Genomic DNA, 23,562 nt, shown 5'->3' on the forward strand with positions numbered 1-23,562 from the left:
TCATGGAGAATCATTTAACTTTATTTCTTTGGAAGAGAATGTATAAGAAGAGTTTGGAAGTATTTGGTGTGATGGATGGATAGAAAGTCATGAGTGACTCCAGGAATTATGTCAAAAGGACTCAGAAGCCATAGGAGGTTCCTATTGGCATTATTTCTGATTCGAAAAGGATAATGAGTAGGTAAAACACTTTAAGTATATTTTGTGGAATTGTGAATTCACATACTAGAAAATAATAAACCAAGCCATTTAAACAGAATATCAAATTTGGCAAGTAATAAAAAAAAATCAGTAGTTTTTAAACCAAGGCAGAAAAATTCAATAGTTTACCCTTTCCTTCTTATACAAACTGCTCTGAGGTAGAGTAAAACAAATTTTGTTGGGACTGGGGTTGTGGCTCAGTGGTGGAGTGCTCTCCTAGCATGCACAGGGCACTGGGTTTGATATTCAGCACCACATAAATATGAAATAAAGATGTTGTGTCAACCTAACACTTAAAATAAATATTTTAAAAAATAAAAAAAATGTGTCCATATACTTATTTTGACTAACAAATGAAGGAAGAATATGATAATAATTCTTTCAATTGTTTTTTGGTTGTAGGTGGACACAATACCTTTATTTATTTATCTTTATGTGGTGCTGAGGATCAAACCCAGTGCCTTACTTCTGCTAGGTGAGTGCTCTACCACTGAGCCACAACCCTAGCCCTTATAATAATTCCTTTGATGAATTAATAATATAAGAAATGAGTACAATCAACTGATAGTATCACCAAAATGTGCAACTGGCTGGTGGGGAAGCAAATGTTTTGTAGATATATATCTACACATATATTTATAGACACATTTTTTCTTTCAATAGAAAAAGGTGATTTTTTATATAATAATAACCACTTGGGACATGACTTCAATAAAACTGAGACAGTGATCACATTGGTTTTACGTGAGTTTCCTGGAGATTAGAAACTTTAGAGAGCTTCAATATGGACATTTCTTTCTAAAGTTTACTGACTGATAAAAGCCCATTTAATTTTCAAGATATGAGATTTCTTTAAGCTAACCATATGTCTTAGATTTTATCTTTATTATGTTTTTAATAAATAAAAATACTTTTCATTAATAACATTCAAAGAAGTTAACATTCAAAAAGATACCTATTAATTCATAAATTCTTTAGTAAAACTTATACACAGGCTTAAAAAATAGGATGAAACTGAGATTCTGATTACTCAAACTTCAATCAATAACATATCACAGGAGTTGTCAATTCATGACACTATTACCCCTGCATTGACAGTGTCTATCATCACTGTCACAAACATGACTACTAAACAAAAGAGCACATGTTTAGTCTAGCTATCAAAGAGCGACTTTAGTCACTCTTTCTAGAGTCAGAATTTTTTATAGAAATGCCTGATTGGTCAATCCTATATAACATGTCTTCATATATAATAATTCCTAGGAGGGGGAGCAAATTAATATCCATTTATATTTTATTCTGAGGTGAAAGAAGGACTTGCCTCCCTTGAATATGTATCCTGAAGAGAATCCCAGAATCCTGCAATTATGTTTCAGTGTCTACAATAGGGACAAATTCAATCTTTTATACCAATTAGATTAAAGAGTTTAAAATGAAATACAGAAATTAAGTGTAATTTCAGTGTTCTTGAAAGAGGATAAATCTGGTGACAAAATAGCAAATAACAAGAGGATGTCACTAATTTGGTGACCAGAGCCTGAAAGCTGAATGTGTTGGATTATATCACAGGGAAAGCCTTGATTGTAAGAAAAGTCCAACACAAGTGATGAGCTAGAAGCAGAATGAAGGAGGCAATGAAATGAGCATCTGAGATGACATGAATGAGATGGGTAAAACCCACAAAGGGCAAGGAAGAGTGAGTTTTGGTTTTTTAAATTTATACTATATTAAAATGAATAGCAATTCAATTATTTAAACACAAGAGCCATATGAAAACCTATATTACTTGGATCTACATTATGTTGACTTATCTTATGATTAATATTGCTTATCATTTTGAGAAATTATTGTTCTAATTCTAATTTGCTCAGCTTCTGATCAATGCACATTGAATGTAATCAAAGGCCGTTTTAATATCTGCTGGGAATATCAGGATGTTTTTCTTATTGGACTGTTCATGTGGTATATATAAAAATACATCTTCTAATGTTAATCAATTTTTACTCTTCAGAGTTCTGGGAAATGTCTGCTTCATAATAACACCTTAAACTTTTAATATGTTGTTAAGTTCTATTTGTTGGCATTTTATTTTGGATTTGGACATCTACTATATTTATGACTGAAATTGTTCTATAGTTTTAAATGTATTTATCAGTTTCTGTTAACATGTTCAATTGATATTTACAAGATGAATCATCTGTATTTTCTACTTTTTTATTTTTCTGTGAGCATAAGACATTATGCTTCCTTGAAACTGCATAAACATCCTATCAAAATAAAATAAAATATCTTACCCTTTCTCTAATCTTTTGGTATGTTTGATCAGCTTTCTTCCATCGCCCTTCATAACGAAGTCTGTCTTCTGTTTTTTCTTATAACCTCATGTTTTTCTTGATGATCAATAAAATTGAAGAATTTTTTTTTCACAATTCTTCTCTCTGGAAATTTCTTATTTTCACTGTTTCTTATCCCCAGATCCAAACTATCACTTCTTTCCTGCATTCCAAAATTTTTCACTAATCTATCCAAGCTAAACAACCCCTTATTTTAACAAATACTATTTTTCTTCATACACACTATCTTAGAATGCTTCCACTGATTGCTTCTTAAATCTTCTGTTCTTAACAAAATTTGTATATCAACTAAGTGTATTGGCTTCACCAAAATTGTCTTATTTTACCTGGCTTTTATTTTAGTGTCAGGAAATAGGATATATAGCTCACTTGATCTTTAATGCCATTTATTTATTATTCTACATTCTTGTTTTTGCTTGAAGCTTCTCCCACTCATCTCCCCCAGCCTCCATTCATGAGGTATATAAACCTCTGCCCTCTGAGAAAATTTCCTTTGTTACCTTCACATTTTTTTTCTTTTGCATGTGATTTTTTATTTAATACTGCCCAGACTCCAAAAGGACTTCAGGATTCTCATGAACAATACATCCCATCATCTGGTTTCTCCTCAGGTCTTCAAAAAAAATCCATTCTTTACTTGGTTTCACAAATATCTTCTACAGTTACATATTTCACCTTGTTATCAAAAGCAAGATTCTTTTCTTCTGAATTACTTTCCAAGCAAGCATTCTAAAATTAAAATTCAAGAGTTTTACTTACAAATTTTCCTTGCTATTTGTCCCTTTTAATCTATCTTGCTTCTAACTTTCCCTCATGAATTCTTCAAGGTCTATGACATACTATATTATATAGTTTTAATTAAAATACTCCAAGATGCTTTAAATGACACCTGTTCGACAATATTTTATCACATATGGATGCTGATATTTTCATCTATATATATATACAGATAAGTATTTATATTATTGAAAAAATTGCCATATTTAAACATATATAAATATAATCATTTATATATAATTATACAAACTGACTTTATGCATGTGATCTCTCAAAACCCCTAGGAAATATTAATTAATTGAATCATCTCCATCTGTCTCACAATAGAAAACTCAAAACTTTTTAATTCTTCAAATCTGACCCACGGAAGCCCTTTTCTACATTCAAACCAAAATGTAATTATATGATATGAACTTTCAAATTTTCATCAACTATTCCAATTACTATCTATTCTGGACCCATATTTTTTAAATCACAATGAACTAGCTTAATCCTCCCCCTCTTAATGTTATTCAATCTAGTTTCTCAAAAGTCTGTATACTTGGTCTATATTCTTATTTTTGTTTCATATTCATCTTTCCCTCTAATTTTTTGCTATAAATATCAATATCAACACATCTTCTCCATTAAAGTCACAACCAACCAATGAGCAAAACTTGAGTCAATGGAGGTGACTGTTTAAACTTACTTTCTCTTCTACGGCTCCTATCATTAACCATATGACTCTAAGGTAGTTTTTATAAATCCAACTTGTCTACAATTTTAAAGGCAACACATGTTGCTAAACGCAGTAGATAAAATAGAGTCCTCACTTTACTTTTAAAGAGACCTCATTATGTTTGACCTACTACTCCTTTGTGGAAACTTGTTCTCTCTTGATTTCTGTGATGCCACAGGCATGAATATAAATATCATTTAATTAAGCTAAAGTTATATGTATATAAGACAAATATTATTAAAATAAACTATAAGCTTAAATCAGATGTGGTTATGCAAACCTGTAATCCCATGTGGCTTGGGAGTTTGAAGCAGGAGGACCTCAAGTTCAAAGCCAGTCTCACCAATAAGCAAGGTGATAAGCAATCAGTGAGATCCTGTCTCTAAATAAAATACAAAATAGGGCTGCAGATGTGGCTCAGTGGTCGAGTTCTCTTGAATTCAATCCCTGATACTTACTCCCCGCAGAAAATTATAAGCATAAAACGTTACCTCTGAGTGAACAGCATATGAATTGTGCATGAGGTTAAGAGGAGATATGTGTTTGTGTGCAAATATGTCCCCATGATTCCAGAGAAAGGATTCAAAAGAGCTAGTAAAAATCATATGCCATGAGCTAAAATTATAATTATCTCCGTCTTCTACACATAAAATACCAAAATGATTTTACCTTAACATATTAAAATAAATAGCTGTACATACAATGATAATTACCTATTCCTAAAAAAATAAGTTAATATATCTTTCAGAAATGGTACTTTCAGAAGATCTGAAATGATCCAAACCAATTTTCGTAGTAGGGATGAAGTAACTTAGTAACTAATTCTCAGAACAAGTTTATTCACGTAATTTTAAAATGTTAATACCCAAATTTTCATATAAAGCAGAGCTAGATAGCTGTATTATAGTTATCTGAAATATCAGTTAAAGGATATTGAAAATGTTCAAAATCTAGAAGTTGCTGATATTAATATATGGAAACCACATATTTAAACTGATATAGTATAAGAATTAAAGAGGAAGAACTGCTTAATCATCAAGTATGAATATGTCTTTAGGGGTGATATATGGAATTGAATTTAGTTAAGAAAGACTAAATTTTTCCCAAATGATTGGAAAACTAAAATGTAAATATTTTAAAAGAACAAAAGCAAATTAACATCTTACATATGGATTTTTTTCTTGTAAAACATGATGGTCATATATCTGAGAAGTTTTGCTTTGTGAAGGCAGTTTTTTGATAAATCTCATTATCTTAAAAGCCATATTAATAACAAAATTAAAGTCTTGGATAGATTATTTAAACAAACACCAACAAATTATATCTAATGTGATATTGGAAAACTACAAATGGAAATATTTTTGTTGTTACTATTGATTCTTGACAAAAATTTTAATTCTTGCTGTAAAAAAATAAAATAATAAGAAAAAGCTCACATTTATTGATTTTTCCATATCTGTATTCTAAGAATTTTGCATGATTTAATCCATTTATAACTTCAAATAACCCGATGATGTGGTTTTTTTTCTTATTGTTATTATTCCCAGTTTACATGCAAGGAGAATGAATTATGAAAGATTAAATTACTCAAATTTATATGACAAACAAGAACTACAGTAGTTAATGTGGAGCTCAGCTACAGAGCACAATTCCATAGCCACTGTACAAGACTATCCTCATGAATTCTTCAGAGACCAGAAAAAAAAACGTATATATGTAATTATTTTTTAAAAAAGATTCTGTTTAGAGCATAGTACAGAAATTTTATTTTATAAAAAAAGTATCTTTAAGATGAAAATATTTTTTTGTATAAGTATGTAGACGGGTCATCCTGTGTGTGTAGACAGTAGAAAGACAGACAGATAATAAATTTGGAGAAAATGTGTTTTAGTCATTTTTTAACCATTGTGACAAAAACACCTAATAAGAACAATTTTAGAGAAAGAAAAGTTTATTTGGGGGTTCACAGTTTCATAGTTCTCAGTCCACAGAGGAATGACTTCATTGCTCAGTGCTCAAGGTGTGGCAGAAAGCAGCTCAGGACATTGTACTAGGCAGAGGAGAAAGAGAGAGAGTTCCATTCTCTGGGGACAAAATATATCCCAAATTGACACCCACCTCCTCCAGCCACACTCTAACTGTCCACAGTTAACACCCAGTTAATTTATGAGGGAATTAATGCACTGTCTATTTTAAGGCTTTAATAACTCACACATTTCGCCTCTAAACTTTCTCACATGAGCTTTTGTGGGACAGCTGTTATCTAAACAATAATAATGTGTCAGGATATATGATGAGATAGTGATAACAGCATTTAAACAAGTTTCACAAGTTTATATTTCAGTGATCCTTACATATAGGGAAGATTTATATTAATATTATATTTTTATAAACTAAAATAATAGTTATACAAAAATCCATTATCTCATACAATATGTGTTTTCACACTGCTAGAAGAATTGATGCAAAATCAAATATTCAGCTGAAAAATGTTAAAATTAGAATTTAGCTTTATCAAAATATCCTACATACATATAGTCATTGCCCTTACATATTCCAAGATATTCCACCAATGCCTGAGACTATGGATAGTACCAAATTCTACATATATTGCTTTCTCTTTTACATGAATACATACCTATGATTAAATTTATTTTCTGAGTCATAGCCAAAGAATAAAACTTTCTAAAAATAAAACACTTAATATGCTTTATAAATGTTATTTAAAATTTATGTTCCTGTATTTGTTCCTGAAATTTCCCATCTAATATTTTCAGACTATAGTTCACTACTGCTAATTGAAAGTGTGGACAAATTAAAATTGTGGCTGTTAGGAGACAACTGTATGAATGTGCATTTGATTTGGGTTGAGCACTTTCAAATTTACTAGTGTAAGCAATTCTGCACGTTAGTATTAGTAACTAGGACATAAGTAACTAGTATAAGTATATTAGGTGAATTCTCTAAGTTCTCTAGTATATTAGGTGAATGATCTCCAAATAGCTTATTTAGTAATGGCTATTTAATGTGGAACACAACAGTAATATTAGATCTTGTCTTTAATATCTAAGTGTAGATTGTATTGAGTGTAAAAAATAATCTAGTGAATAATGATGCTCTTTGATTACATAATAGGAATGATCAAGTCAATTGAGCTATAATTTAGCACTAATAAAAATAATCATATTTTATAATGTCAGTTCCTATATGAATTAATGGAGGTTACTAAGACATCAATGGCAAAAAAATAATATTGAACAAGTTAACAATTAATCAATGTTTGCCATGAAACAAGAATCTATGTCAGCTCTAAGTGAGTTTAGAAATATTCCAGACCCAAAAACATTAACACTCCACATTTTTAGTTGAAATTTAGAAATTTTTAAAATACCTCTCTGCTATACCTACTATTATTTATTTAATTTTCTCAAAGTATTTGACATAAAAAAGAGTTATTTAGGGGTAATTTCAATGTTAAATTAATCTAAATCAGATGAGTTTAAGACTTTACATGTGAACAAATCTATAGTATAAGTACTATCATGATTTTCATTTTCATAATGAAGACATGTTTTAAACATATTGTTGTCTACATTGAATGTTTATATTTTAATAAATTGCTGTTTTGTTAGGAAAGTCTTAATAGGTTCATTTTAATTCAGCACACAATGTTTATATCTAATCTATTACCACAAGATTCTTAGAAGGATTTGAGATGAATTACAAAGAGAAAAGTAATTTCTCTGATCTCCACACATATTTGCAAAGTAATTGGATCCTGCTTTTGTAGGATACTTGTATAAACCAAAATGGCTATACTTAATAAATATGATAAAATAATATTCTGTGTGCATGTAAAAGTAATGATTTAATTATACTTCACAGTTAAAAGGTTAATTGTCATCAGACTTACAAATTTTGAACCACAGCCATGTTTTTAAAAAATGAAATTGTGTGGTATTTTATTCAATTCTTTTCTATAAGCACCAAAACATCTAACCTAAAATAGCAATTTTCATGAAAAAATGTCTCTTTGTTTATACCTGAGAATTTTACCACATGATAAACTGGGTATTTGTCCAATTGGATGAGGAAGATAAGCAATGTCACTCTTTCCTCAGATAACCCAGGGAAGTGGAAAGATTTGCTACTCAAAGCATAATCAATGTTCTATTATTATTAAACTCAAGTATTATATCTCTCTATAATCAGTAGGCCTATGTAAATGTAACATTATTTTTAAAATTATATTTTGCATAATATTTAGGTAAGAAATAAATTAGTAATTGTTAACAAATCATATATACCACATTTCAAGAGTAAGAAATTTTGCTTTTATGTTTTCAACTTAGAGACATAGTGATTTGCAACTGAGAACAAACGAGATAAAAGATATTCTAACGGAGGTTTAGTACTAGAATTCTATTTACAAAATTTAATAAACAGCAATTTATTGAAAAGCAATAATGGGAAACAAAACAACAATGATATTTTTTTCAAATGGTAAATTGTATTTTACTGCTATGATTTTGCTAGGAATAGGGAGAATATTTATTGGAAGTTCATTCTATTTAGCTAATGCCAAGGGAATCTACTTACAATGTTTATTTTATGAGGTTTCTCTGAAAGATTGCTGCAATTGTTACTGGTAAATTCAAGATCCATAATTGTATAGTGAAGTACCTCCAGAAATGCATTGATGCATGTATAAAAACAACCTCTGAAGATGTAAGTTCAGAATGTTTTTGACATTTTGGATGTGGGGATTTTTTTATTTTAAAGAAATGTTTATAGCAGAATTTTGCTGTAACTAAATCATTATTGAGTGTGGTTAATGTAAAAATTAGGTTAAGATGAAAGCACCATGTATGACATAAAAATAAAAGTAAAATTTTTACTTTATATACAGAATTTTATTTGAAAGTACTACTTAATATATATAACAATGCTCATTTCTTTATGATCTATGATACTATCCCCAAAACCAACATAATCAGAAAAAAAATCAAAAACTTCATCTTAGAAATAAATACATAATATTCTGTGATCATTCTGGTGTTCAAGTTACATTTTCATTAAAAAATATCTAGAATAAGAAGGGCAAAAGTCATTCATTATCAAAGTAATTAATTTCACAATTTGTCATTCCTTCAGTCAAGAAATATAGTAATTACACAGTGAAATTTTACTTTCTGAAGGAGACACACTAATTTATAATTGCTTGTGATATTCATTTCATAACTTAATTTCTGCACTCTGCTCATGCAGTTCTTCATCTACGAATATAATATATAGAATCACAAATTCTAGACATAATATAGTCTATATTTTCTAATATCATTTTACATTAAACTATTTTAAACAAAGATCTAATTTTTTGTCTATCAACCATTTTTTTTTCCATATGAGGAAATGTTCCTCTATTTGAACTCTGAGATATAAGACATTTTATTTATTTATTTTTGGGGGGCACCTGGAATTGAACTCAGGGTCACATGACCACAGAGTTACATCTCCAGCACTATTTTGTATTGTATTTAGAAATAGGGTCTCACTGAGTTGCTTAGCACCTCCCATTTGCTGTGGCTGGATTTGAACACATTATCTTCCTTCCTCAGCTTCCTGAGCCTCTGAGATTACAGGAGTGTATCATGCACCATGCAAGACATTTTAAGTATGATACTTGGCACAAATTATAATTGACATAAATGCAAGATTCTACCCATCTTCAAATTAAAAGATAATATCATTTTAAATAACATAAGCACATTTAAAATGTACACCGTGTAAAATACACAAACACTCGTCTTTCCTTTTAGTGGTCCTAAAAGCATTTAACTAGCCTATAGCATCCTCACTCAAAAACAAGAGAAATTAAGGAAAAATTTAAAAAATATATTTTTGACTGTAAGAAGGATGCAAAAATTGAAAGAACAATTATTTCCAGTTTTGTTGCAAATGAGTCTGTATACTTAGTTTCAAATTTTCTGAATTTTTACAAGAGTAGTATTGAAATTCAGCTTCTCATTTATTCTGTATCTGTCACTTTTCATGTGGAAATAATACTAATTTCCACTAAAATAGCTGTTAAACAATAACATATATCACTATTAAATTATTTCAATCTACTATTGAAAAGTAGTGATGAATATTGATCAAGTGTAACATATTCACGTTACACCATACCTACTTCTATCAGTTGAAATAAACAGGGTCCAAACATTTAATTTAATATAATAGATAATTTCACTTCTAGCAAAAAATATACAGTATAGGCACTATTTATTTTAAACTAAATCTCTTATTCAATCAAATCATGCATCTTTTGCAAAATCACTGGTCATTTGATGACTAAATTGTCTTTTGCCATGTAAATTGAATCTCTTACTAACACAAGTCATATTTCTTTAACTTAAAACTGTATGTAGGTAGGCATAAGACAGCAAATAAGAGTTTCTATGTGAGCACATTGATTAATTAGTCCAAAGATTTTGATAAAGTTTCAATATACTGGATTTAAACTCAACTGAAATTTTTATTACTGTGAGAGAGAATCATACTTACTTAGACAGATTTACAATAACTATTTACTGCTGAAATTAGAATTAATAGAACTTATATTAAATGGAAAGAAAAATTTCAAAACAACTACTTCATTTCATGGATATGTTATTGAGTATAATTGAATAAAAGAAATAATACAAACCAGATCTTAGGATATTGCACATTGTAATAGTTTCACTTGTCACTGTTCCAAAGGGATCTGTATAAGAATGCAAGCCAAAATATCACAAATGAATTGTATTTCACACCAATGAGCAAGAAAAATAGTGCATATTCATAGGAATTTTATTTAAGCATCTTCAACATATATTATGAGCTTCACAGCTATACTAAAATAAGAAAGTACAATAAGTAGAATTGGTTTGCATAATTTAAAATAAAGGCACACGCTTTAAAAAGTGATGATCTTATGTGGGAACATTGTGAATAGACTAATGAACAGTAGACCTACACTTAATTGTGTGAGTGTTTTTAGATAATTACTTGAAAATACGTTTTGCAGCATACCATTGTGGTAACATATTAAGGAAATATATAGTTACTGAGGTTAATTCAAAAATTTTCGTTGATCATATTTTAAATTAAATGCTATCACATTAATAAGTTCATAAGTCAGCTTTGGTTCACACATTAGACATAGGTAATAAATGTACATGGGATTTGCCTTAAACATAATTTATAAATATCATACTGATATTTTCTGGTTACCTACTTGAAATAATGACTTAATTATAAGCATCACTGTTATGCTATAAATAGTTCTATGTGGCTACTGTTCTGTTTCATATTGACTTTGTAAAGTCAACTCATATCACACATTTAGCACATACTGAGTTCCTACAGCACTGAATTTTACATGCTGAAACCAGTAACTGCAGGCTGAGCACCTTATCAAAATAGTGAACTATACAATTTAGAGACTCTTCTCTCTTTTTTTAAAATTTATTCTAATTAGTTATACATGACAGCAGAATGCTCTTTGATTCATTGTTTGCAAATAGAGCACAATTTTTTAGTTCTCTGTTTGCACATGAAGTAGAGTCACACCATTTGTACAATCGTACATGCACCTAGGGAAATGATGTCTGTCACCATCTTTCCTATGCCCATACCCCTACTCTTTTCTCCCTCCCCTTTGCCCAATCCAAATTTCCTCTCTACATCCCATGCCCCACTTCCAATTACGGATTAGCATCCACTTATTGGAGAAATCATTCAGTCTTTGTTTTGGGGGGATTGGCTTACTTCACTTTGACTCTCTCTTTATGTTATAATACAGATATAGATAAATTGATAGATATTAAATATAAATAGAATCATATGTTTAGTATATATTATACTCTGTTTTTTTTCCATTTAAATGTTTGAAATACCTTTGATATAAATGCAATTGATTCTAAAACGTTGAAATGTCATTATAAGTTTGTCTTATTTTGAGAATTACAAAAAAATTAAACTAACTTATTCTTAAGAGTTTTTTTTCTTTGTTTGTTTTGGTTTTTTGTTTGTTTGTTTGTTTGTTTTTGTAGTCCTGAGGATTAAGCCCAGGGCCTTGTGCCTGCGAAACAAGCACTCTACTGAGTTATATCCTCTATAAAGTTATTTTTTCTTAATAGTGTTTTGTCAACAGAGAGGAATTTCCTATAATTGCATGTAAGACGAAAAAATAATCTATTAGAAATTAATTGTGCAATGATAAATTTTATATCAGAATAAAACCCAGAGAAAGAAGGAAGTAAAATAGTAGCTCTGAATTTAAGAATATTGTAGAGTATCCCCCAAAATACAGTAGGTACAATATTATTGAGGAGAAGTACTTGTTGAGATTTTTATTTTAAAAGATAAGAGTAGAGCACTTGACTAGTATGCAACAGTCCCTGGGCCCAATATTCAGTACCTTCCAAAAATAAGCAAACAGATAAATACTAAGAAATAAATTTTTAGATTCTGAAAAATAGCATAATTTTGGAATTTTGCTTTGTCATAATACTAGGCTATTCTATACAAAGTTATATTTTCTTCTTTTAGTAAACTAGATAGGACTTTCTATGAACATGAAAGGAAACCAGAGATTTCACCTTGCCTGACAATTTTTTTTTTGGTTAATATAATTAAAGATTTAGAATATCCCTAAGGCAATGTATAATTTTAAAATTGTTCAATGCTTTAATTATCAACAGATGAAAACTCCTGAAAATAGGTTATTCATAAATACATTTATTGATTCAGTCAAAAATATTAATTACTGATAATGTTTTATTTTTTACACTATCCTCTGAATTTCAATCAGGTCTTCTGCTTTTGTGAAGCCTTTCGTATTATGCAAGCACTTTTATGTAAACAGAGGGTGAAATTATATTCAAATGAGCTTTGTGCATGGTTATAAGAGCAATATGCATGAAAGATCAGGCAAAGCTCAATCAGATGATTAAAAAAGTAAGAATAAAATTCTTGAAAAGTAGATTTTAAATGTGATGAGCAAACATTCTATGTTCTTTTTAGTATTGTATCTCCAGTAATACAAGAGAACTCAGCACTTCATGGTGGCTCAAAAACTATATGAATGAATTTGCTGGGTACAGTGTTCATGCCTGTAATCCCAGCAGCTCAGGAGGTTGAGGCAGGAGGGTTCCATGTTCAAAGCCAGTCTCAGGAATTTAGTGATGCCTAAGCAACTTAGTGAGAACCTGCTTCTAATCAAAAAATAAAATAAAAAAGGCTGAAGATGTGGCTCAGTGGCTAAGTACTCCTGGGTTCAATCTCTACTACAAAAACAAAAACTATATAAACGTATGAATGAATGAATGAATGTATGAGTAGATAAGGAGTAGCAGCAAGCAAGATGGGAAGGTAATTCACATAGACAAAATAGCATATTGATATGTAATGAGCTTCAATGTAATACAAAAATCCACTCAGTATATCATGGCTTATATTTATATTAGTTTTTTTTCATTATAGCATTATAATTATATATAATATTTGGGTTCATTTTAACAGGATCATACATGTAAGGAATTTGGTTTCAATACCAATTGCCCCCACTTTCCCTTCTTTCCTTTCTACCCCTACATTCCTTACTCTAAAAAACTTTCTTTCTTCCACATATACATAAACATGAAATTCTCTTTGATATCTTTATACATAAACAACATAATTTTGTTAAATTCATTCCATTTGTCTTCCCCTTTCCCTTCTTTTCTCCTTCACTCTGGTACTCCTTTTACCCTACTGATCTTCCTTGTATCTTTATGATATCATAGCCCCTTATCAATTGTCTTTTATGCTTTGTTTTGCTTTAGGTTCTGCATATGGCAAAAAAAATTTCACCCTTGATTTTATAAATCTGGCTTATTTCACTTAGCATGATTTCTCCTTTTCCATCCATTTTCTGACAAATGGCATTGTTTCATTCTTCTTATGGCTGAGTAATATTTCATGGTTTATATATACCATATTTTTAAATTAATTCATCTATTGACAGTCTTCTGGGTTGATCTCATAATTTGATACTGCAAATTGTGCTTATATAAATATTTACATGGCTGTATCTCTGTATTATGTTTTTTAAGAACTTTTGGCTAAATAGAGAGGAATAGAATAGCTGGGTTTTGTGGTTATTCCATTCCTAGGTTTTAGGGTAATCTCCACACTAGTTTCTAAAGTGGTTTTATAATTTTCAGTCACACTAAAAATGTAATACTGTACCTTTCCCCACCACAACCTTGCCAGCACTTATTATCACCATATTTTTGATAATTGTCATTTTGACTAGAGTAATATAAAATCTTACTGTAGCTTTTGATTTGCGTGTTCTTTAAGATACCAAATACTTTTTCATCTATTTCTTGATAATTTTTATTTCTTCTTTTGAGAAATTGGCTTAGTACTTTTACCCATTTATTGATTGGGCTTTTTTTTGGCACTGAGTTTTTTGGGTTTTTATATATTCTGTATATTATTCCCCTGTTAGAGGAGCAATTAAGAAAGGCTTTCTTCTATTCCATAGTCTTTTTTCTTAATCATTCTCTTTGCTGTACAAAAGCTTTTTAATTTGTTGGCATCCAACTTATTGATAATTGTTATTACTTATTAAGCTTCATGAGAATGTTGAGGAAGTTGGTGCCTTCACCTATACAGTGGGGTGTGGACCTTAAGTTTTCCTTTAGAATTTACAACATTTCTAGTTCAATTTCTGTCTTTGATTCTTTTTTTAATCAATGAAATTGAAACAAAAGAAACAATTGAAAAAAAAATTTTTTTAAAGTTGGTTATTTGAAAAAATAAATTGACAGGCCCTTAACTACACTAATAAAAGAAAGAGAGAGAAAACTCAAATTTCCAGCATATGCAATGAAAAGTGTAATATCACAACAGCACTCCAGAAATATAGAGCATCATTAGAAATTATTTGAAAACTTATATTCCAATAAAATAAAAGATATTAAAGGCATCAACAAATTTCTTAAGTCATACGATTTGCCCAGATTGAATCAGCATCATATACACAATTTAAACAGACCAATAGCAAATTGTGAAATAGAAAATGCCCTCAGAAGCCTACCAAACAAGAAAAGCCCAGGACCAGTTGTATACACAGCAGAGTTCTACAAGACCTTTAAAGAAGAACTAATATTCTAATTCTTTGAAAAAAAAACAAAGAAGAAATATTAGAAAATTCTAATATTCTATGAAAAACATCAAAGAAGACTTTAGAAGATCTACCTTGCTCTTGGATAGGCAGAATTAATATTATCAAAATAACCATACAACCATAATACCAATATTCTTCAATTCATTTCAGGAAATAGAAAAAAAGGTAGCACTTCCAAACTCATTCTATGAGGCCAATATCACCCTGATCCCCAAACCAGGCAAAGACATATCAAAGAAAGAAAACTTTAGACCAATATTTCTAATGAACATAGATGCAAAAATTCTCTATAAAATTCTGGCAAATCAAATACAAATACAAATTAAAAAGATTGTGCACCATGATCATGTGGGATTGATCTCAGGTATGCAAGGTTGGTTCAACACAAAGAAATCAATGAATGTAATTCATCACATCAATAGATTCAAAGATAATAATCATATGATCACCTCAAAGATTCAGAAAAGTCATTTGACAAAATATAGCACCCCTTCATGTTCAAAACACAAGGAAAACTAGGGATAACAGAAACATATCTCAACATCCTAAAGGGTATCTACAGTAAGCCCCAGACCAATGTCATTCTAAATGGAAAGAAATTGAAGACATTTCCTCTAAAAACTGGAACAAGATAGGGATGCTCTCTTTCACCACTTGTATTTAACATATTTCTTTAAACACTGGCCAGAGTAATTAGAGAGACAAAAGAAATTAAAGGGATACATATAGGAAAAGAAGAACTTAAATTAGCCCTTTATGCTGACAATATGATTCTATACTGAGAAGATCCAAAAAACTCTACCAGAGAACTTCTAGAACTAGTAAATGATTTCAGCAAAGTAGCAGGATATAAAATCAACACTCATAAATCAAAGGCATGTTTGTACATCAGTGACAAATCCTCAGAAATGGATGAGGAAAACTATCTCATTTACAATAGCCTCAAAAATAAAATAAAATACTTGGGAATCAACTTAATAAAAGAGGTGAAAGACCTATACAATGAAAACTACAGAACCCTAAAGAAAAAAATCAAAGAAGAATTTAGAAGATCTACCTTGCTCTTGGATAGGCAGAATTAATATTATCAAAATAACCATACAACCACAAGCACTATACAGATTTAATGCAATTCTAATCAAAATCCCAATGACATTCCTCATAGAAATAGAAAAAGCAATCATGAAATTCATCTGGAAAAATAAGACACCCAGAATAGTTAAAGCAATCCTTAGCAGGAAGTGTGAAGCAGGTAGCATCACTATACCAGACCTTAAACTATATTACACAGCAATAGTAACAAAACAGTATGGTATTGGCACCAAAACAGATTGGTAGACCAATGGTAAAGAATAGAGGACACAGAGACTAACCAACAAAATTAAAATTATGTTATACTAGAAAAAGGCACCAAAATATTCATTGGAGAAAATATAGCCTCTTCAACAAATGGTGCTTAGAAAACTGGAAGTCCATATGCAACAATGAAATTAAACCCCTATCTCTTTGATGCATTTTGATTTGACTTCTGTGCAGGGTGACAGATAGGGGTCTAGTTTCATTGTTCTACATACAACTATCAAGTTTTCCTAAAACCAAGGATGTCTTTTTTTCAACATATGTTTTTGGCAATTTTGTCAAGTATCAGATGGTTACAGGTATATAGGTTTGCCTCTGAGACTTCTATTCTATTCTGTTGGTCTTATTTCTATTTAGATGTCAATAATATGCTGTTTTTGCCACTCTAGCTCTGTGGTGTAATTTGAGATTGAGTTTACGTGATGATTCCTGCATTCCTGTTCTTGATCAGAATTGCTTTTCTCTTCTGGGTTGCTTATTCTTCCAAGTATATTTTAGGACTATTTAATCTAGTTCTTGTGAAGAATGTCATTGGTATTTGATGGGGACTTCATTGAATATGTACATTGCTTTTGGTTATATAGCCTTTTTGACAATGTTAATTCTGCCTATCCAAGAACATGGAGATCATCTTCTGAATTCCTCTTGAATTACCATCTTCTGAACTACAAAATAAAGTAAAATAAATAAATTTATTTTATTTATTTCATCCTCTGAATTCCTCTTGAGTTTCTTTCTTCAGTGTCCTTCAGTTTTCACAGTAGAGATTTTTTTACTTCCTTGGATAGATTCATTCTTAGGTTTATTATTATTAATTTTTTTGATGTTATTGTGAAGGGGATGTTTTCCCTGATTTTTTCTCAATCAAATCAATGTTGGAGTGTAGAAAAGCTACTGATTTATGAGTGTTGATACTGTATCCTGATACTTTACTAAATTCATTTATTAGCTCTAGAAAATTTCTGGTAAAACTGTTTGGATCTCTAGATATAGGATCATAACATTGGCAAACAGTGATAGTTAAACTTCTTATTTCCATATTTTTATCTGTATAATATCCTTCTCTTGCCCAATTGCTCTGACTAGATTTTTGAGAAATATACTGAATAAAAGTTTTGAGAGTAGACATCCTTATCTTTATCTTGATTTTAGAAGAAAGGATTTTGGTTTTCCTCCATGAGTATACTTACTATTGACTATAGTCCTTTATGGTGTAGAGATAAGTTCCTTCTGTCTCAAAGTTCTCCAGTGTTTTATGTTTTTGTTTTGTTTTGTTTTGTTTTTTGATACTGGGGATTGAACTCAGGGGCACTGATCACTGAGCCGTATCTTCAACCCTATCTGTATTTTATTTAGAGACAGGGTCTCACTGAATTGCTTTGCACCTCATTTTTGCTGATGCTGGCTTTGACATCAAGATCCTCCTGCCTCAGCCTCCTGAGCCTCTGTGATTAAGCGTGTTGCACCTCACCCAGGCTTTTCAGTGTTTTTAACCCAAATCCTTGCAATATATTGTAAAAGGGTTTTTCTTTATCTATTTAGATGATTATATGATTCTTTTTTTCAATTCTACTTAAGTAGATCTTTGGTTCATTAGGTCCTAATGTTTATTAGGTTCATTTTATTTATAATATTATTTAGGTTGGATATATCTTTATTAATTGTATACTTTAATTACCTGTGATAAGGGTGAATTAAAGTTAATCAGTAATATTGTATGGGGATCTATCTGGAAAGTAGTATCAAGGAGTATTTTTTAATGTAACTGGGTGTGTTGATATTTGATGAATATTTAATTACTATCATCTTATCTTTTTACTGAATTGTTCCCTTTACCAGGATGTAATGTATGCTTTGTCTCTGATTAATATTTGCTTGAAATCAGCTTTATCAGGTATGATGGTAGCTATTTTGGATTATTTTTGACTTTCAATTGCATGTAATATTTTTTCCATATTTTTGTCTATTGCCTGTTAGATTCTTTCTGTATGAGATGAATCTCTTGAAAAAAACATATAGTTAGATCTTGCTCTGCTATTCTATGTATTTAATTTGGAGTTGACATTATTTACATTCAGTTACTATGGAAAATTTTGTTGTATGCTTCCATTTTTTAAATATTTGATTCTATATTAATTTTCATGTAAGTGATTAATATTTTGTTGGTCTTCATTTATTTGGGAAATTTGGATTTATTAGTTTCTCCCTTTGCCATCTATCTTTGAGGAATTTTGTAGTGTTGATTTTATTGTCATATATTCTTTTAGTTTAGTTTTTTTTCATGGAAAGTTTCTATTTCCCTCTCACATGTGAAAGAGAGTTTTGCCAGATATAGAGATATAGTAAACTTGGTTGGAAACTGTTTTTTTTTTTTTTAGAGCTTGAAATAGCTCAGTTCAGGCATTCATTTATTTTAGTGTCTTCACTGAGAAATCAGATTTGTGCCTTATTTGTTTGTCTTCAAATGTGACCTGATGTTTCTCTTTTGCAGCTTGTAATATTTTTTCCTAATTCTCTATGTTAGACATTTTGATTTTGCTCTGTTATGGATAACTTCTGATTAGGTGTATTTTGGGTCCTATATACTTACTGTTTGTGGATGTCTTTCTTCTTTCTGATATGGGGAAAGTTTTCTCTGACCATCTCACTGAAAATATTCTTAATGTCTTGCTAATATCTCCACGTTCTTCTATCTCAATGATTATCAGGTTTGGTCTCTTGATATTGTCCCAGAGTTCTTTTTATTTTGATCATGTTCTATTATTTTTCCCTTTATTGTATTTGATGTACTCAAATTTATTTCCTTGTATTCAAAACCTAAGCTTCTGTCTTCAAGAGCTGAAATTCTACTTTCTATGCAAGATAAAGTGTTGGTGATGGTTTAAAGTAAATTTTTAATATTCTTCATTGTGTCTTTCATTTCCAGTGTCTACTATGTCATCTATTGTATTAATGTCAAAGGAGGGACATAAAATTGTGTTCTGTGGTTTCTCCTTGGTGTTTGTTTTTTTCTTTAGAGTTATCTCTCCCCAGTTGTATGAATTAACATTATATTTATGTGCAGTTTGGTTAGATATTCTGTAGGGTGTGATTTACTCTTCTTTGGCTAGATAGTAGGAATTTCTCAGACTCAGAGTCTCAACTCTGTAATCTTGAAGTTTCCTAACCATTTTAGGCCCTCTTAGAGGAAGGGGAAGCTATGAAGAGCTCTAATGTCAATAATTTATTTACAAAGATTATTATTCAGTGTCCACTTTGATGTCTATTACATTTATTGCCACATGCATAGTTATAGTGAGATCAGTGATTAACATCAATACTAGTAATAGAAAACTCTAATATAGATCAGGCATTCAATTTTAATACAACATACACTAGCATGGCAGTATGTAAAAAAGTGGATGTGTAACCGATGTGATTCTGCAATATGTAGACAGGGTAAAAATGGGAGTTCATAATCCGTTTGAATCAAATGTATGACATATAATATGTCAAGAGCTTTGTAATGTTTTGAACAACTAATAATTTAAAAAAATTAAAAAGTGTCTGCTGTGTCATCCATTGTATTAATAATCACCTAAACATGAATGGAGTAAATTCCATAAATGATATAATTCTAATATTCACTGGGATTATAGTTTCTTGAGTAAAAATAAAATAGGCTTGGAAGATGGCAGAAAGGTTGAAATATTTAAGAAAAAAAACTATCAGAGGAGAAGCAGAAGTTAGATATCAGATATCAACTGTAAATAAGACTAACTGAATGTAATAAAATAAAGAGAGAGAGAGTGAACAGGAAAGTTTGGCTGTTAGTCGGGAAAGAGCATGAAGAAGGTGAAATAAGTAGGGCCAGAACCAAGGTATGAGCAAACCAGCAACTGTAAGAACAAATCAACTTGAATCCACATATACTTGAACCCCCACCTAAGGCAAATAAAGTGTAATTCATAAGTAAGTGCAGAAGGAAACAATTAAGGCAAAGGTAAAATTATAATAATATACATATATTTTTTTTCAAATTTATTCATGCACTGAGTACACACAAACATAAACCCATAAATACATACATAAATCATGTATAATAGAAGAAAGCAAAAATAATATGATACAATCAAATGATATCTGGAAAATTTTTAATAGCTAAATTGTTTAAAAATAATTAAAATCAAATAAAAATGAGAGTATGGATTAAAAAAAAACAAATGAAGAAAAATTAAAATAGAGAAGAGAAAAAAATTTGCTGAGAAATAAGGAACTTGTTTTTGTTGAGGGGATCACAACTATTGTCAGGGATGGAATTTCAATCTTAAAATTTATTTTTGGCTTTGTAGTCTTTCGGTCAAATGTAGCCACCTGCTTTTGAGGTTAGGAGGTACAGCTTGATATAATAGATGTTTCTTTTCTCCCCTAGGTGGTGGGGTGTCACAATTAGAGTCCTGGCACATTGTTTGTTTCTGTGATGTGGGCATTGTATTCTAGTATATTACTTTGGAGATAGTACTAATTGGATGGTCCTAACTGAACTTTGAAATTGTATGTGTGATAGTTTCAGAATTATTCCAAACCCCTTATTATGGGTGAGATTCCATACAGAGAAAGGTATCTAAATTTCTAAGACTTTTGGTAAAATGCACATTTAGGATATAGGGACAAATCTTCCACAGGTTTTAGCTTCACAATTATGAATATGAAACACAGGTGTCTGCTCTTCAGTGCATCTATTCCTGTGTTTCTACTATAATGTCAGCAATAAATATAAATTTCCCATTGGGATTGAGAGTCTGAATGGTCCAGGCATAATTTTCTTTGTGCCTATTTTGGTTTCTTTTGTTCAGATATTTCCTGAGATTTTTTTTTTTGTTGTTGTTGTTGTTCCTTTTGTAAAGTCAGCTGCAGGGGTTCCCAAATTCCTGTCAATGTCAGAAGTTGTGCTGGACAAGTTCAAGGTGCCAGAGGTGATTTTTCCCACTGGTGTTCATGCGAACCGGGGCAGTGACCAGTGGTGGTAGTGGTGGTAGTGGCAGTTTTCCATCAAGTATGTACATGGACTGAGGCATATTTTCCCACGTGGGGTGCACACAGACAGCATGATTACTGTGGTGGATGTTTCCTGCACAGATGTGTAGGCAGAGCTGAGGTGGTTTTTCCAGCTAAGCATTGACAGTGCTGCTCCCTCCTTCCTTGCCAGGCCTGTTTCTGCCCAGAGCAATTCCAATCTGGGAGAAATATTTTTTGTTTCCTTATACTAAGCCACTTCCCTTACCAATCCTATCCAAAAATCATCCTTCCCCTCTTAAACATAGGCTTCCCTAAGCCAATTTTTTTTCTTTCCTTTGCTTCTTTTCTTTTTTCCCCTTTTATTTCTTTATCTGCTGGCTAGTCCTTATCCTTTGTCTGTGCTACCCCTCCTCATCACTGTCACCCATGCATGTGCTTCTATAAATTACTATTTCTTTCATTCAAGTTTTTGACTTTGCCTGTCTAATTTTATTTAGACAGATTAGAAAAATGAATGAATATGACATTAATATTGTAAATCAGATATACTAGTTACATACATTTGAATGTTGAACAATGGAATAATATTTTCATTTAAGGAAAAATTTTATGTTACAATGAAGTAAAATTAAAATTGGTTTAAAGAAAAGAAAAAATCAAGGAATAGAGCCTGTTTTTGAATACCTTATGATGTGTAAAATTGGAAGTAGCATTCAAAAGAGGTAATGGAAGTGCATATGATCAATAGAATCTAAAATCAAATGTAATTTGATTATAAAATTAATATTATATAGTTAAACTTTTCATATAGCAACTGAATTAAGGATAAATAGGGAAATTTATTGGGTGAACTATATTTCCATGAATCATATATAATAATACTTTAATCCATTGTGTACCTAGGGAACATCGTTTGGCATCCAACTATAGCTCACTGCTAAATAGTTTTCTGAGAATTGGCCTTACCTTAGAAAACTAGTCGAGTGAGGAGGATTAGATTCACATTTTTTATATATACAAACCTTTTTCAAGTGAAAACAAGATCACTGTGATTTTATTGTGAAAGTTCCTAAGACCACTACATTGAGTTTATAAGCTCTTATAAGTACCTACAATGTGATACTAAGACGATTCATATATCTCATGTCAGAAAAGAATCTTATTCTGCCAAAAAAGGAAAAAATGGGATACTAACTGTATTAGTCAGGGTTCTCTAGAGGAACAAAATCAACAGGAAGATTATTAAAAAGGAAATGGCTTCTATGACTAGAAGCTGGATAGTCCACAATGTCTGTCTGAAGGCTGGAAAGCTGGAGGAACCAGTAGCTATGCAATCCAAGAGGCTGAAACCTCACAACAGGAAGGTTGAGTGGTGCTATCTAAGTCTGAGACCAAAGGCTTCTAGAGACTCCCTGGAATATTACTAGCAGGGTCCACTTTGGAAGAGTAAAGAAGCAAGAGTCTGTTGCTGCTTCCTTGTTCTTCCAACTTTTATTCCATCCAAGCCACCATTCTATTAGATGCTTAAGGATCTCAAATTCAGTTTGCTATCCCACATGCCAATCATTCCTAGACACACCTCACTGACACACCAAGAAGCCTCTTACTCATTGGCATCTCTTAATTTAATCAAGTTGACATTCAAATTAACCATTATACTAACACTGCCTCAGATTCCAATGATGGACTATCAATGCCCATGCCACATTTATTCAGTTTCCCAAACAGGGCACTGAGAAAAACGGAAAAAAGGACAAACACAAATTTCGAGAAAGAAGGACTTGGTGGACCAACCAAACTCCTGCTGGGAGAGGGCCTAGCCACAATCAGGCTCTGCACGTTTATTATATAAGTTTAAAGATCAATGTGATTCATTGTAAGAAATTTACTTTAAAACAGAACTAATGTCAAAAGTTTGAACAGCCCAATTATAGTCA

The sequence above is a fragment of the Ictidomys tridecemlineatus genome, chromosome 6 (assembly GCF_052094955.1).
Source record: "Ictidomys tridecemlineatus isolate mIctTri1 chromosome 6, mIctTri1.hap1, whole genome shotgun sequence".
Classification (NCBI taxonomy): Eukaryota; Metazoa; Chordata; class Mammalia; order Rodentia; family Sciuridae; genus Ictidomys; species Ictidomys tridecemlineatus.